Source organism: Rhopalosiphum padi, chromosome 3 (genome assembly GCF_020882245.1).
Source record: "Rhopalosiphum padi isolate XX-2018 chromosome 3, ASM2088224v1, whole genome shotgun sequence".
NCBI classification, from domain to species: Eukaryota; Metazoa; Arthropoda; class Insecta; order Hemiptera; family Aphididae; genus Rhopalosiphum; species Rhopalosiphum padi.
The window spans coordinates 69,333,638-69,348,831 of NC_083599.1; the positions used below are offsets into that span (position 1 = coordinate 69,333,638).

Consider the following 15,194-nt stretch of genomic DNA (forward strand, 5'->3'; position numbering starts at 1 on the left):
CAATAGCTCCTTGTAAATATTTTTCCACGCCTGATCCTTAACCATTTTTGGGTTGTTGAACATATCTCGGCATTTTTTAGAAGCCACTAGCTCCAGCATTTCCCAGGTCGCTTCGATATCCCTCTTCGTTGAATATTTTGTGATCCACAGCAGTTGATTGGTGTCTGCAAAACACATTTTGTTTAGTAGGTAGTTGATGCTAAGAGCATTGTGGAAAACGCTTCCTTAATTTTAATTTAATTTTTTTTAATGGCAGGTGATTATATCGGTAATAACCGGTATAATAAATACTGGATGATTCTTCTAACAAACAACACTAATTAATTCAAAAACTATTGATATTCTTTTAACATAATTGTAAGTATGATATTTTTTATTATTCTAATGGTATTTTTTTTAAGTTTTCAATTTTTTTAATGACAATATATACATTGTTAATTCTTTATTCTAAAGCAGAATATTTTACGGATTACTTTGATCTATTAAAATTAATTTCAAACAAAAAGTTTATTAGTTACAAGTATTAGTATAAGTTTAACGTGTAGACGATAAACGGTGTAGTAAACAAATATTTTGCAGACCACCCACTGCAGTTCATTCAAATTTTTAAATACTTACAATTACAACTAATAAACTACCTACTTTTTTAAATTAAATTTTAAAACATCGAAGTATACGGTAAAATGTTTAGATCTGGAATAAGGAAATAAAAATATGTGTCATTTAAAAAAGTAAAAATCTTAATAATTGTATCATTATATATTTTTATTTTTTCAAATGATGTTTTGTAACGACTTAAAATTATATTAAAAGAGGGAGTAATTGCTCTGCTATACAGTAGATGTCGAGTGTATACCTAGACTTTGAGGATTAAGTCATTATTAATGTATGTGTTAAATTTGAATTTAATGAGAAATCGTTGTATAGGTACGAAAAACGTTTTTGAGTGGAGGTCTTTCAGGCTAATTACTAGGTAATTCTGTAGGGCTGAATTAGGTTCTTTTGAAATTATTTTGATAGAAAGTATACCGTAAAAAACCTTGATTTATTTATATACAATGTTGAATCACTCAGAAGATTACATAAAAAGAGCTATCAAAATACCATTTTTTAAACGTTATGTACAATCAAGCAAGACCAATTTAAAAAAATAAGTTTTCTAAATCCAAGATATAGAAGTCATTATATTGAATTGTCATAAAAGGATTTAATCATACGTTATATCATACGATATTGGACACCAAGTGAAAGTTGAAGATCACGACATAAACACAAATATTTACTTATTTATTTATTTATTTTAATATTATACTAAATAAAATATGTATAACTGTTTTTGACTAAATGTTCACAATAATTTAGGATTGACTGCATTTTTGGGAAACCTTTCAAACACACATGTATACACAAACAAATTCCATGCAGGATTTGAACCTAATAGAACTTGATAAGTGTTTATAATTACCAAGACGTATTGGTTTGAATTGTAATCCCTTACAATGGTGGAAAACATTCCATTCAGAATTTCCAATATTAGCAAATTTAGCTATTAAATGTAAGTATATTCAAATTACAAGTGTATCCAGTAAACAGATTGTTAGTTGTGCTGGGCAATGTCATTACTGATCACCAATTCTCATTATCTCCGGAACATGCCGAAGAGTTAATTTTTTTGTTTATGAATGCCAAGTTTGTTTCTAACTGATTTAGTGATACATAAAGCGCCTCAACAAATTACTTTATTTTATTTTTTTAATTATAATTCTTTTGCAAGACGCAACATTATATTATATTAATTTGATTTTTTTTTTTGTTTATTTTCTTATTGAATTTATCATAAGTAAATCAAATTATTATGATTAAAATAAATATATATATAAATATTTATAAAAGCTTTCTTATTAATGTTATTTGCTTACGAGTTGGATGATTTACAGTGAACTCTTTATATATCTACTCTGTAAGCAGAACACATATCTTTGTGTTAAGTAGTTTATTTTGAAGTTACTATAGTGACACGGCACAACCGGCAATAATTGAATAAATTGATTGACTGGCTTTAGATCATTATCAGATCTCTTATTTATCATTTCAGTGTAGGTACCATACTATATCGGTATTTTGGTATACCGTGTCTTTCGGGTTTGTATACCGTTTCAAATCAATATTGAAGTAATATCAAAAAATTATTTTTAATATCGTCAGGCATAGGCAATAGAAAGTTCTAAATAAAAACTATGTAGTATATATAAACACATATATTATAACTACATAAATGTATCATACTTTTATGTCTTAAAATATCAATGCTAATTAGCAACTACTCTTAACATAAATGAAACCAATATTTCTAGACCATGTTTTTATTGACCTGGAATTAGTGTCATCGTTGTAAATTTCAACAGAATTCAAATATTTATTCCATTCTGAATTGGACTTGTCTATTCTTCCAATAACATTCAATAAACCATCCAATTCATCTATGACTGTGTTAAAAAAGTAATTTGAATTCAAAACAATTTTACTAGAATTTTGAAAATAAAATGTTTATTATAGGTATTTACCAGATTTGTATCTATAGTTCTGCACAATTTCATATTAGTCCAGGCAAATTAGACTAAATTTTGACAAATAGCGGAAAAAAAAGCAGGAAAGCTGAATTTTGGTATACACCTTTATTAAAGGGTACTTAGTAACATACTAAAAGTCCCCTAAGATCTGATGACCGCTACCTCCGCTAGAGCGCGCTTTGTGCAAGAAAAATCAGTTTTTCTCAAATAACTCGGTTATTATTTAGATTATAAGAAAAATACCTATATACTATATTATAGAAGAGGTAATTACCTATAAAAAATGTACTTACAACATATTTTGTGGGATCAATATTTACCTTGATAATCGGACATCAAATATTATAGAATTGGTAATTTCTGTCTTATGGCGTCCGTAATTGTGACTAACACAGTTTTTTCTTTGTTTTATTTTTTATAAATGAGTGATTTATTGTTTTATAATTATTATTATCTAAACATAAAATAACTATTACATATAGAGGTAACCGGTAGGTATATAATAATACAAATTTATATTGGTTAATATCGCGATGACACAATTTCGGTTACTGCTTGACAAACAAAACATTATTTATTTATTAATTTAAACAAAACTTTATATATAATATAATTATCTTAATTTTTATGTAATTTTAGTCGTTTTTGAACACTAGTAGTAGGTGTATCATCATCACTGGAATGTACCTATTTGAATAACACGACATCGAAATAATTTATATAGAAAAATAATCTATTATTATGTTTAATAATTGTTTAAAATATATACCTGATTAGTAAACGCTGCTTCATCTGCTTCTTTTTTTGATTTGTTACCTTCATCTGATATTGATTCAAAATCATCTTCATCAATAGCTTCCATCGCATTAAGGCATGAATTTCCTTTGCAGTATCCGCAGATCGTGGAACATTTTAATCCATGTTTTCGGCATCCACAGCTAGTAGTGCAACCTTTTGTGCAGTTACATGAAATTAAATTTAATAAAATTTCGGGAATCAGAGGACCTTTTAAGGGTATTGGCAATAATAAGTCACTTTTTAGATGCCAACCCCATTCTACTGGTATTTTTTCATTTCCTAGCCACATTTGAATTTGATGGTAAACTCGAAATGAATGTTCTCGCGCTGCTGCTTCAGAAGGTGGAAGTGTTAATAACACATTTTTACTGCTGGATACGTTTTTTGCGAAACATTGATAACGGTAGTTATTGAGGTTTGTTTCTTTTTCACTGGCATTATACAGTGCAAGAATAAACATTTCACCTGCCTTACATATATTATCTTTACTTGCAATAGGATCGTAAAATGTTTCTATTGAGTGTAATAAATAAGGCCGCTTCTCAACAATATTAAAGCACTGTACTTTACCTTTTCTATAAAATGAGGAAGTCGTGTCACAACCACAAAATGCATGTACAAATAAAATTGATTTTTTTGTATATTTTTGTGATTGTAAGCTATTAGTTGAATAAATTCTTCTTTCAATTGTACCTTTTCCTGGTTTCATGAAAAAAATGTTATTGGTTGTAGGAGCCAGGCCTGTTAGAATAATTAATAAGTCAATATCTTCACCAACTATTACAACTGTTTCATTAGTTAACGATAAATCAATGGCAGTATTTACGATCAAAGTATCTGCATCGTCTAAGGCTTGATTCACAGTTATATTAGATTTTTCAAATTTGTTTGCTAACATGTGAATTAATCTTGTTTTATTTTTTTCATTTGCTAAAAATAATTCTTGGTTAACTGTACTCAGCATTGTTTCATTAAATATTATTTCCATAGAACAAGTTTTAATAGAGCGCTTTAGGCGTTCTACATTTTTTGTGTTCTGTGAACTTTTTTCATACCCATCAAAAATTATAACGGACTTTTCTCCGTAATTTTGTTTAACATATGATATGTAAGAATCACAAATATTACCAAACGTTTGATTTGATGGCCATATAACTCGGTGCAATAGGTACCCACCATCAACAACACAAATATAGTTTGATAATTCCATATTTACAACAGGTTTGAACATTTTATACATTAATGATTTTTGACTTTTTCTCATCCCTAATTCATTATAAATTGAAAGAGGATACGGGGCTAACTCATATTTCAAATATTCCTTTAGTTCTTCATCACTTTTTTTAATGAACGAAATACGTTGAAATAATAACAGTGGATCAATCGGAGTTACTTCGCCATTAACTTTGATTGAGGAATTCAAGCTGGCTAGCGTCAAAACACGGCTACTTCTTTTTAGTGATACATCACTGAAATGTTTGCCTACTATAGAGTCCATTGCAACTCTACCAATTTCAACGGCTTCATGACAATTAATAGAAGCATCGCCAATTAGTCCACTAAATATAGACATAATTACTTTACATTCCGGAAATGGATAATAAGAAGATAGCCAATTGGTCAGTTTTACTATGTCAGAATTGTCCCTCTTTATTCTTGCACTTCTTAGTTCAACGTGTTGCTCTGAAAAAACCATACTTAAACTACAGAAATCCTCAAGACTCTGGCATACTTCATTGACTGCACTCATATTTTGTGTCCACTTCATAATTACACTGTCACTTATGCCACGTCCGTGAGTTAACCCCCCTGAGCTTTTCATCAATCGCATAAGTGTCTGTTCTATTGTCATATCAGACCACACACCCGACCAAAACTTATCAGTTCGTTTAATGGTAAAATATCCTTCGCTAGTGAATTTTTGAAATTCTTCCTTTTCCATTTTGAATTCTAACTTGTACATATCTTGTAAATATATATGTGAAGCTTTAGCATAAGGGAAATGTCCACTAGCATGAAAATATGGAATCATTTTTTAAACACACTGTAAATGAAGTTTCCAATCCCCTATTCGTTCAGCCATTACAAAATGTTTCATTAAAGTTACCATATTAAAATATTGAACCCATAGTTTTGAAGTTGGGCCTCTTTTTTCGAGGTTTTTTAGGCACTCATTAAAGCGAGTATGTAAAATTGTCATGTCTACAACAGTTTGCCCATATTTTGGGGGATCATTTTGAAAATTATTTAAATTATTTACAATATCATGGTAATCTTCCGTATTTAAATTGAGTTCTTTGAAAATAAGTTTACCCAATACTAATTGTACTAATACATGTCCCCTAAAACTTCTCGAGTATGCATGACCAGTTAACATTTTATCAACAGAAATGGGAGCATAAATCGTGCTGAGTAAATCTTTTAGTCCACTTCCAGCCATTAAAAAACCAATGCATCCAAGAAAAGACATAAGTAAGTGAAAGCCTCCTAAGCGAACAGTAATATTAGAAATGTTTGTATTTTGTTCACAACTTTCTACTATATCACGCGCTTTAATATAAAGTGGTTGATCGAATGTAACAAAACACATTTTTTGGTTAAACTCAGAAATATTTTTCGATGCAAAGTCCAAAACAGAGTATATAGTATTGTAATTACTAGGTGATTGGTTAACAAATGGTAAAAACAATACTTGAGATTTTTCAAAAGGTAAGTTCTGTGTTATTCTATCCATGAAACCACTCCAATTAGGAATATTAATTAATGTCAAGTGTTTACCACACATCCAAATTAAATCCCAGGTTTCTGTTAATGAATTATAATCACTAATGTTTCCTAGTCTTGATAAATCTTCTAAAATAATTTTTGTAAAACCCATTTTTCCTTCTTTCTCAAATGTTTGAAATGCAATTTGATGTATAGTACCTATTTTACTTGATGGTATAATTGATTTTAATCGATTTATCGGACCATTTGATTTTACAAACTGTTTTGGTGTAATACAACATATACCACCCATAGAATGAAATGTATTTAAACCATCTAATGTATTAGTATTATGATCCGCATTATCGAAAACATACTGACAAAATGCGCCCGAAATAAAAGTGGGTTGTGCACTAACTAGGACTGACGATTCAAAAATCATTACTTCATTATATGTTGAACAAAGTCCCATACTTGACATCATTGAAATTAAATCTTTAGACCCAAATTTTCTATGTAAGTAAATGGAGGTTCCAATTAGTAATGGAGAATTAAATGACCTAGGTCTAGTTGCAGCTATTATAATATGAGCCGCAGCGGTACGTTTCCTATTTCATTTTTTTTCATTTTTTTCTTTAATAAGCGTTTTAAGAAATTAGTTAAAAGCTTCAGGAATTTGATTTTGCAAATCACATAAAAAATTGTCAGATGAAGGATAAGTATCCAGCTCATAAACTTGAGATCTAATTTCTTCCCTAATAATTTTAGCTGCAGTCTCTACAATCCGTAACTTTTCTTCATTTTCGTCACTTTTTTTTCAGTATACCATTGATTAGTTAAAATTTTATAACCCGTATCACGAAAACAAATAGTAGTTTTTTGTTTTTTAGAAGTTGACACTATAACGTCATCTTTATATTTTAATTTCAAACGAGCGACAACAGACTTTATTTCGAGCTCATAACCATCACCTTGAACCTGTTTTATCAAATCTTCAATTGCATATTGACATTCATCACTACTTTCCAAAATGTTGTATATTTTTTCCATCGCAATATTCAATTCCTCACTTGCGGGTCTACCACGTTTTGTACCTTGTTTAGGCAGAGTAAAAAACTTTTTATGACAGTCTCCGTGGTATTTAGCCTCAACCGCTACTAAATCTAACACATTAGTAATACGATTAACAATCTTTTTACCCCAATCATCACTCCTCTTACTCGCAATATCTAAAGTTGAAATCTTAATTTCTAAACTCTGGACTTCATGAACAGACCTCCTACTTTCAATTTACTTTTTTAAAAAACTCGTCATCTATGACTTCATCACAAAACAAACATTGCAACTTAAAATTAAATTCTGGTATAGCTGACCTTAATTTTCCTTTTCTTGGTGAGGTGTAACTGGTACCGTGTAAATCCTTCGCTGCATTTATTGCATTGATTGCAGCTTTGATACTTTGGAGTCGAGTGTAATCTTTACGACATTTTGGGTGCACTTTTATATTTTCGTTAAATGTTAACCACTTATCGTCAAATCTTTGTTTACTTGAACTTATTAATGAATCTAAACCTTTAGATTTTAAAGTTACCACCTCACTATCCGAGTTAATTAGATTTTCACAAATGCAACACTTACTTAAAGACATACATATCTACTTCTATTTACTAATTTCAAATAAAAAATAAACGATGAATTATAATTAAAATTATATAAATTGATCGAAAACAATATAATAAAAAATACGCGACGTATTGACACGATAAGCTCTATTATATTGCAGACACACAACTGAAGTAGATTAGCGTGACGCGAACTGATTTGCGATAGTCAAAGTTATTTTTAAAGAAATACTATGTATGGGCCACTACGGGGTATTCTTATAGTAAGAGTAATAGGTTTTTTTATAGTAGTTATTATAATAGGACATAAAAAATATATACTATTTATAACCAACAGTAACACAAATCAGTCAAAATTGATAAAGTGCATTTAACATAACAAGATAATAATTATATATTTTAAACAATTATTAAACATAATAATAGATTATTTTTCTATATAAATTATTTCGATGTCGTGTTATTCAAATAGGTACATTCCAGTGATGATGATACACCTACTACTAGTGTTCAAAAACGACTAAAATTACATAAAAATTAAGATAATTATATTATATATAAAGTTTTGTTTAAATTAATAAATAAATAATGTTTTGTTTGTCAAGCAGTAACCGAAATTGTGTCATCGCGATATTAACCAATATAAATTTGTATTATTATATACCTACCGGTTACCTCTATATGTAATAGTTATTTTATGTTTAGATAATAATAATTATAAAACAATAAATCACTCATTTATAAAAAATAATACAAAGAAAAAACTGTGTTAGTCACAATTACGGACGCCATAAGACAGAAATTACCAATTCTATAATATTTGATGTCCGATTATCAAGGTAAATATTGATCCCACAAAATATGTTGTAAGTACATTTTTTATAGGTAATTACCTTTTCTATAATATAGTATATAGGTATTTTTCTTATAATCTAAATAATAACCGAGTTATTTGAGAAAAACTGATTTTTCTTGCACAAAGCGCGCTCTAGCGGAGGTAGCGGTCATCAGATCTTAGGGGACTTTTAGTATGTTACTAAGTACCCTTTAATAAAGGTGTATACCAAAATTCAGCTTTCCTGCTTTTTTTTCCGCTATTTTATTTAATTTGCCTGGACTAATATCAGCAACATCAGTCTATACTTTAACACTTTGTCTTTCGGCTTCGACGCTTTAAAAATTTTTTCTATTATAACCACATTACATGTAGCATTACATCATCTAGGACAGTGATGCCCAAACTTTTTTGTTCGGCTTGCCACTTAGGTAATCAATCATCTCTGAGAGAGCCCCCAAATATAAAAGTACAAATAATCCCAATCTTATTCTAATAATATAATTTTGTTATACATAATAAGTGTACAATATATATGGCGTATATCTTATCTTTTATTGACTAAGCATACATACAATTTTCTAATGCACCAACCAACATAGATATTATAATATCTAATAATAGATTAGAAAATACACTACTCTACTAGTATATTTAAATATATAAGTAGAATATTTTTTTATACTATTTTTTTTCATAATCACTCCATATGAAAAAATTCCAATGCAAGGGCATGAGATTAATAATGCATAAGCTTAAAATTATTTTAAAAATAAGTACGTCTCAAGTCTCAATGGTTTTAAGGTTACATATTTAATAGATTGAACATTGTTATTAAAATAGCTTATTTTTATGTTGTGTGCAACTTTAAATTCATTTTTTAATCTATTAGTGTACTAATAATTATTTTAAATTTTATCTTAGATTTCGGATTGTGAAACATAATTTGTTAATATGATATACATTCTGCATACAATAAAAATATATCATTGATTACTTATTACTTGTTTTAACCATTGTTTGTGCTTAAAATAACTAAGTAGGTAATTTCTTAATAGTTTAGTATTTATAGATATTATTTTACTAATTCTTCCTCCTTATTAGCTTTAACTTTTAATACACATTATAGGTACTATAAACATTTAAAATGAGTCCACATTTTTATAAATGTTTACATTAATTTAATAAAAAAGCAATATAGAATTCATCAAGTGTAAGTTTTTAAATTCAAAATATGCGAATGAAATAAATATAAAAAGAGCTGTAATATGGTTGGGGTATTTAGAGACTTACAATCTTTACGCAAGTATGTTGTAGGGGATTTTAGTTACTATCAAAAAAGATTTAAGCAATACATTTTTGTTTTTAGAAATTCAGTGTTATGTGATATAAGAATAAAAACAGATGATGATACAATATTATTTGAACATAAAATTGTTTTGAAATAGGAAATAATTATATTTTTTTTAATAACTGTATAGTAAAATAGTTATTGACAGTAAATTAAATTGTGTACATAAATATCAATACCTAAGTCATAACTCATAATATATTCTTTATATATAAATAATATATATATATTATGTTAATATAAATAAATTATTAATAACATAAATAATACATTTATTATTAAATTTAAAGAATATTTTTACTACTACATAGTAAGATTATACGTCTTGCAAGATTGTTTTGTCATATTGTAAAGTGTAATTATGAATCCTAATGTTCACCATTTTTTTCAACAACAGGTATACCTTGTTTTTCAGACACACAGTAAGTTAGTTAACTACATCCAAAATATCTTAAGAATATACATTTTTATTAATTCAGCCTAGTATAATAAGTATATTAGTTAGACAACATTTGGAAAAATACACTAGTATTGAGTAAATGTTTACAGATAGGTGTTCTAGGTTTAATTAATGATACATTTGTATTAGCTACGAGTGGAGTTAATACTTCGTTAGTTGAAATGTTTGATATTGACGTATATACCCATAATGGAAATGTTGGTTGGTGCATTAGAAAATTGTATATATGCTTAGTCAATAAATGATAAGATATACGCCATATATATTGTACACTTATTATGTATAACAAAATTATATTATTAGAATAAGATTGGGATTATTTGTACTTTTATATTTGGGGGCTCTCTCAGAGATGATTGATTACCTAAGTGGCAAGCCGAACAAAAAAGTTTGGGCATCACTGTCCTAGATGATGTAATGCTACATGTAATGTGGTTATAATAGAAAAAATTTTTAAAGCGTCGAAGCCGAAAGACAAAGTGTTAAAGTATAGACTGATGTTGCTGATATGAAATTGTGCAGAACTATAGATACAAATCTGGTAAATACCTATAATAAACATTTTATTTTCAAAATTCTTGTAAAATTGTTTTGAATTCAAATTACTTTTTTAACACAGTCATAGATGAATTGGATGGTTTATTGAATGTTATTGGAAGAATAGACAAGTCCAATTCAGAATGGAATAAATATTTGAATTCTGTTGAAATTTACAACAATGACACCAATTCCAGGTCAATAAAAACATGGTCTAGAAATATTGGTTTCATTTATGTTAAGAGTAGTTGCTAATTAGCATTGATATTTTAAGACATAAAAGTATGATACATTTATGTAGTTATAATATAAGTGTTTATATATACTACATAGTTTTTAATAACACATTATTATTATTTAAATAAAATAATAAAATATTGATCAAATAAACTAGGTATAGAATTTATTAAATTACAGTAAAAACTCTTTATTACGAAACTCGTTACAACGAAAAATTCTATAAAACATAAATATTACATTATAATGGTTGGTTTGATCTATAACTTATTATATAATTCTTATACCCTCTCTATTACGAAAACTCTCTATAATGTAAGAAATCTCTTGGTCTCTTCAAATTCGTTATAGAGAGTTTTCACTGTTTATTATACCAGCTAAATATTAGATTTATATAGTTCCTTAACTAATATTAATAGTACAAGATTCCTTTTTTTCTTTTAATGTTATTTATTCATAATTTATATAATATACATAATATTTTTAAATTTTATATATTAATTTAACTGTTTTATTGATATAATGTAATTAATGTAGTCAGCTCTAAATCAACAATAACAGAAAATGTAGTAATAGCAAACATGTAAGGTTTTGCTAGAGCACAATATTGCACACACAATTTACAATTTTTCTGGACCATGAAATAATGAGAATATAATTGCATGTTAGATAATATTTTTGTTTGATTTATGTTATTTGTAATATATGTTATAAAATAAGTAAGTGTTAAGGAAGTTATTTTATTTCTTTGGTAATTTTTTAAATTATAGTTAAATTATTCTTGGGTTAAATCTTTATTTGGTCAAATTACATTACCTTTGAGTTAAGAAATTAGCTTTATTACAAGTACTTTTTATTTTATTTTTTTCAATGAAGCTAAAAAATTATAATGCCAAATGTCAATACATCATCAATATAATTACAATAAATAATATGAAATTATTAACCAGACACTTATTATTTTGCAATGATAAAATACTATGAAAATAATTTTGTAGAAATAACAAGAATTATACAAGATAACATGATATCACGTCAAAACCGCGATGGTAAAATAACTAAGCATAAAAGACTAAAAGATGTAATAGTGAATGTTCAAAATAGTTAAAGCACTTATATTATTTTAAAATTATTATTATTATTATATCAAATAAAATAATTTATACTCGTAATAATAATTTATAGGCTATGTCTTTTAAATAATTCACAATATTTCTTTCCATACATTGTTTTTGAGTTTCTAAAATTCTTAAAGCAGTATCTTGATATTTTTCATTTTTTATTGGGTTTTTTTCCACTTATGTATTGCTCTACTTTCATTTCTGTGTTAGTCTGTTCTTGTTTGAACCCTTCTATAATTTTCCAAAGTGTCGGGTGACACAACACTATAATAATAATATATATTTAATATATATAAATATTAAATATTAAATAAGCAATACTATTACTACAGATACATAATAAAAATAATATAATTTAGCTGTTTTGAACATTCACTATTATGTTTTTTAGCTATTTTTTATAATTCTGAAAATAATATAATATATTAGAATGACTTATATTATTCAAAAGATATAGGAAATTTATATTTTGTAGTCATTGAACCATTCAAATTTGAAATCTTTCTTTTTAACAAAAATCCTAATTTTATAGTTTAATTAACTATTACACTTAGTGAGATAGGTAATTATTAACAAATGTATCTGTAGGTACCTTCTAAACTTTTGTTTAAACTATAAAAGCAGATTTTTCTTTTTTGGATGATCCATTAGGTTTTATTTAACGATTATGATAAGCCTTAACAACAAATAATTGTCCCATTTTGGACGCAATATAATTGATTATTTTTTACATTTTACTATTCATTATTAGGTAATTAACAATGTTAACATACATAAATAATAATAATAATAATCAGGGCTAGGATTTATATGAAATAAAAAATTGTAAAATATGCAAAAATTGGAAAATTTTAGAATATTATGTATCATTTAATATACTTCGTGAGACATTTGGACTGCGGCGATAATACACTCGTTAAGAAACACTGTTGTAATAAATAATCGTTGAATCATGGTATAAGTTATTTAGGTAAAGTAAAATCGTAGATGTGTAATTACGTAGGTAATTAAGATCAGCGAACAGACGGTATTCCAGGGTAGAAAGTTGGTTTAATATAAAATAAGGCTCTTAGTGCACGCGCGCTATCATTGAATCATCACAATTTAATTAATTACTTTCTTTTTCACAAAAAAAAAAGGCGACATGGTTGATTTTACTTAAATGACTGCTGCGATAGAGAGAATTATTATTACAATAAATAAAAGTAATAACACTGTATCTTGGCTATGAACGAAGTAGCTATAATTTAATAATATAACGCGTGAACAGAAGTGGCGAGATCTAATTATTATTATTGTTATTGGTGTAGTTTCCAGATTTATATGAATTAAAAATATTTAAATGTACCTTCAGGATTAAAGGACCTCGATTAAATAAATGTAAAATAAATTATCATATTATAGGTACTCCATACATCACTTTTATATAACTAGTAATGGTGTATGCAGCATAACATACTCGTGTGATATGAAACCTATAAGGATATAAGCATCAGTTGTAGCCGAGAATTGTTAGAAAAAGAGTAGTATGTTTACGTGTTTAATCTCAAAATCGTAAAAACAATAACATATTGGTATATGAACATATTTATTGACTCTTTTACGATGGTTATACCTATAATATAAACTTACCTTAGCAATGTTGTTCGCATATATTGGCATCGAAGTTGTGCGATGTTTCGTTGCAGTACAATGGACATGGATAGCATTGGAGATCGTGGATCTGGTACAAGTGGTATTTTGGACATTCAAGTTCACCGTACGGTTTTCTCATCGTTAATCCCACAGACCGATGCATTACGGTAGATACTGCAATAAGGTTTGTTGCGATGAAAAAAAAACAATAGTTTATTAGATATCTGTGTTATAAGACAGTATATTTATCACGATAATAATAATAAAGTCATCGTCATGACTTAGGTACCAAGCGAACAAACGTTAATAAAAATGGCAGAAAAGGTAACTTTTCCTTGATGGAAACCCAGTAAAGTACTGTCGAATGACAATGCCCAACTGGCGTGCTATACGACTACGAGCAGTGGCTGTGGCAATAATCCAGGAACAAACGTGTACACCGATAATCTGTTTGGATAGGCGTTTTATACTATTTTTTTGGAGGTCAAATCGTTCCTAGTATGTTATATATTTATTGAAAACAATTTTTACAGTTATTTGTATAATTAAATACCCTATTAAATATGTTTTAGTGTAAATATTTGATTTAAATTATATTTTATCTTGATACTTTGTACATTTGTTATCTAGTTATTCAGTGACGATATTATTTCTAATGCTACCTATAATTTAATGATTAATAAGAATGATTCGATTTTGATTAAAATATATCAATGTAAATATATAGTTTATTTGTTAAAGGAGGTTCACATTCTTATAAGATTATTTTATGTAAATAGTGTAACTGTGAGAAATAGAATATTTAATACTACTAACTAGTATTTTTTTAATATATTTTATAGTATCAATATATCGTATGATAAAATATAATATATAATATACTAAGTCGTGGGATTTACTGCTTTCCAATAAATGAAATAATAAAAATAAAGATATTTTAATTCATTTGGATAGTTATGTGTTAATAGCTTAAGCTTTTTGTTTTTGGGTTTATAGGTATATAAATATTTAATATTAGATTATACTTTTTAGTTGCCTAATATGAAATAGTTAATTATATTTATCATTAATTGGAGGAATTAAAATAAGTATACATACTGCCATAACTTAAATATGGCCTCCTGCTGTTAAAATTAGCTATTTACATTTACTATTAACTTGTTACCTAAAAAATTGCACTCATTTGTGGACCTGAAAAAGTATGTGTACGAAAATTTCAATACCGGAATAAAAATCCCTAAGCAACTATTTAGTATTTAAATTATAATAATAATAATAATAATATTATCTTTATACCTATATTATAAAATATAAATGTATAA

General features: G+C 27.2%; 1 pseudogene; it reads right to left on the minus strand.

Moving 5' to 3' along the window:
- Nucleotides 1-3,181: 3,181 nt before the first annotated feature.
- Nucleotides 3,182-3,882, minus strand: LOC132924169 (uncharacterized; annotated as a pseudogene).
- Nucleotides 3,883-15,194: the final 11,312 nt, after the last annotated feature.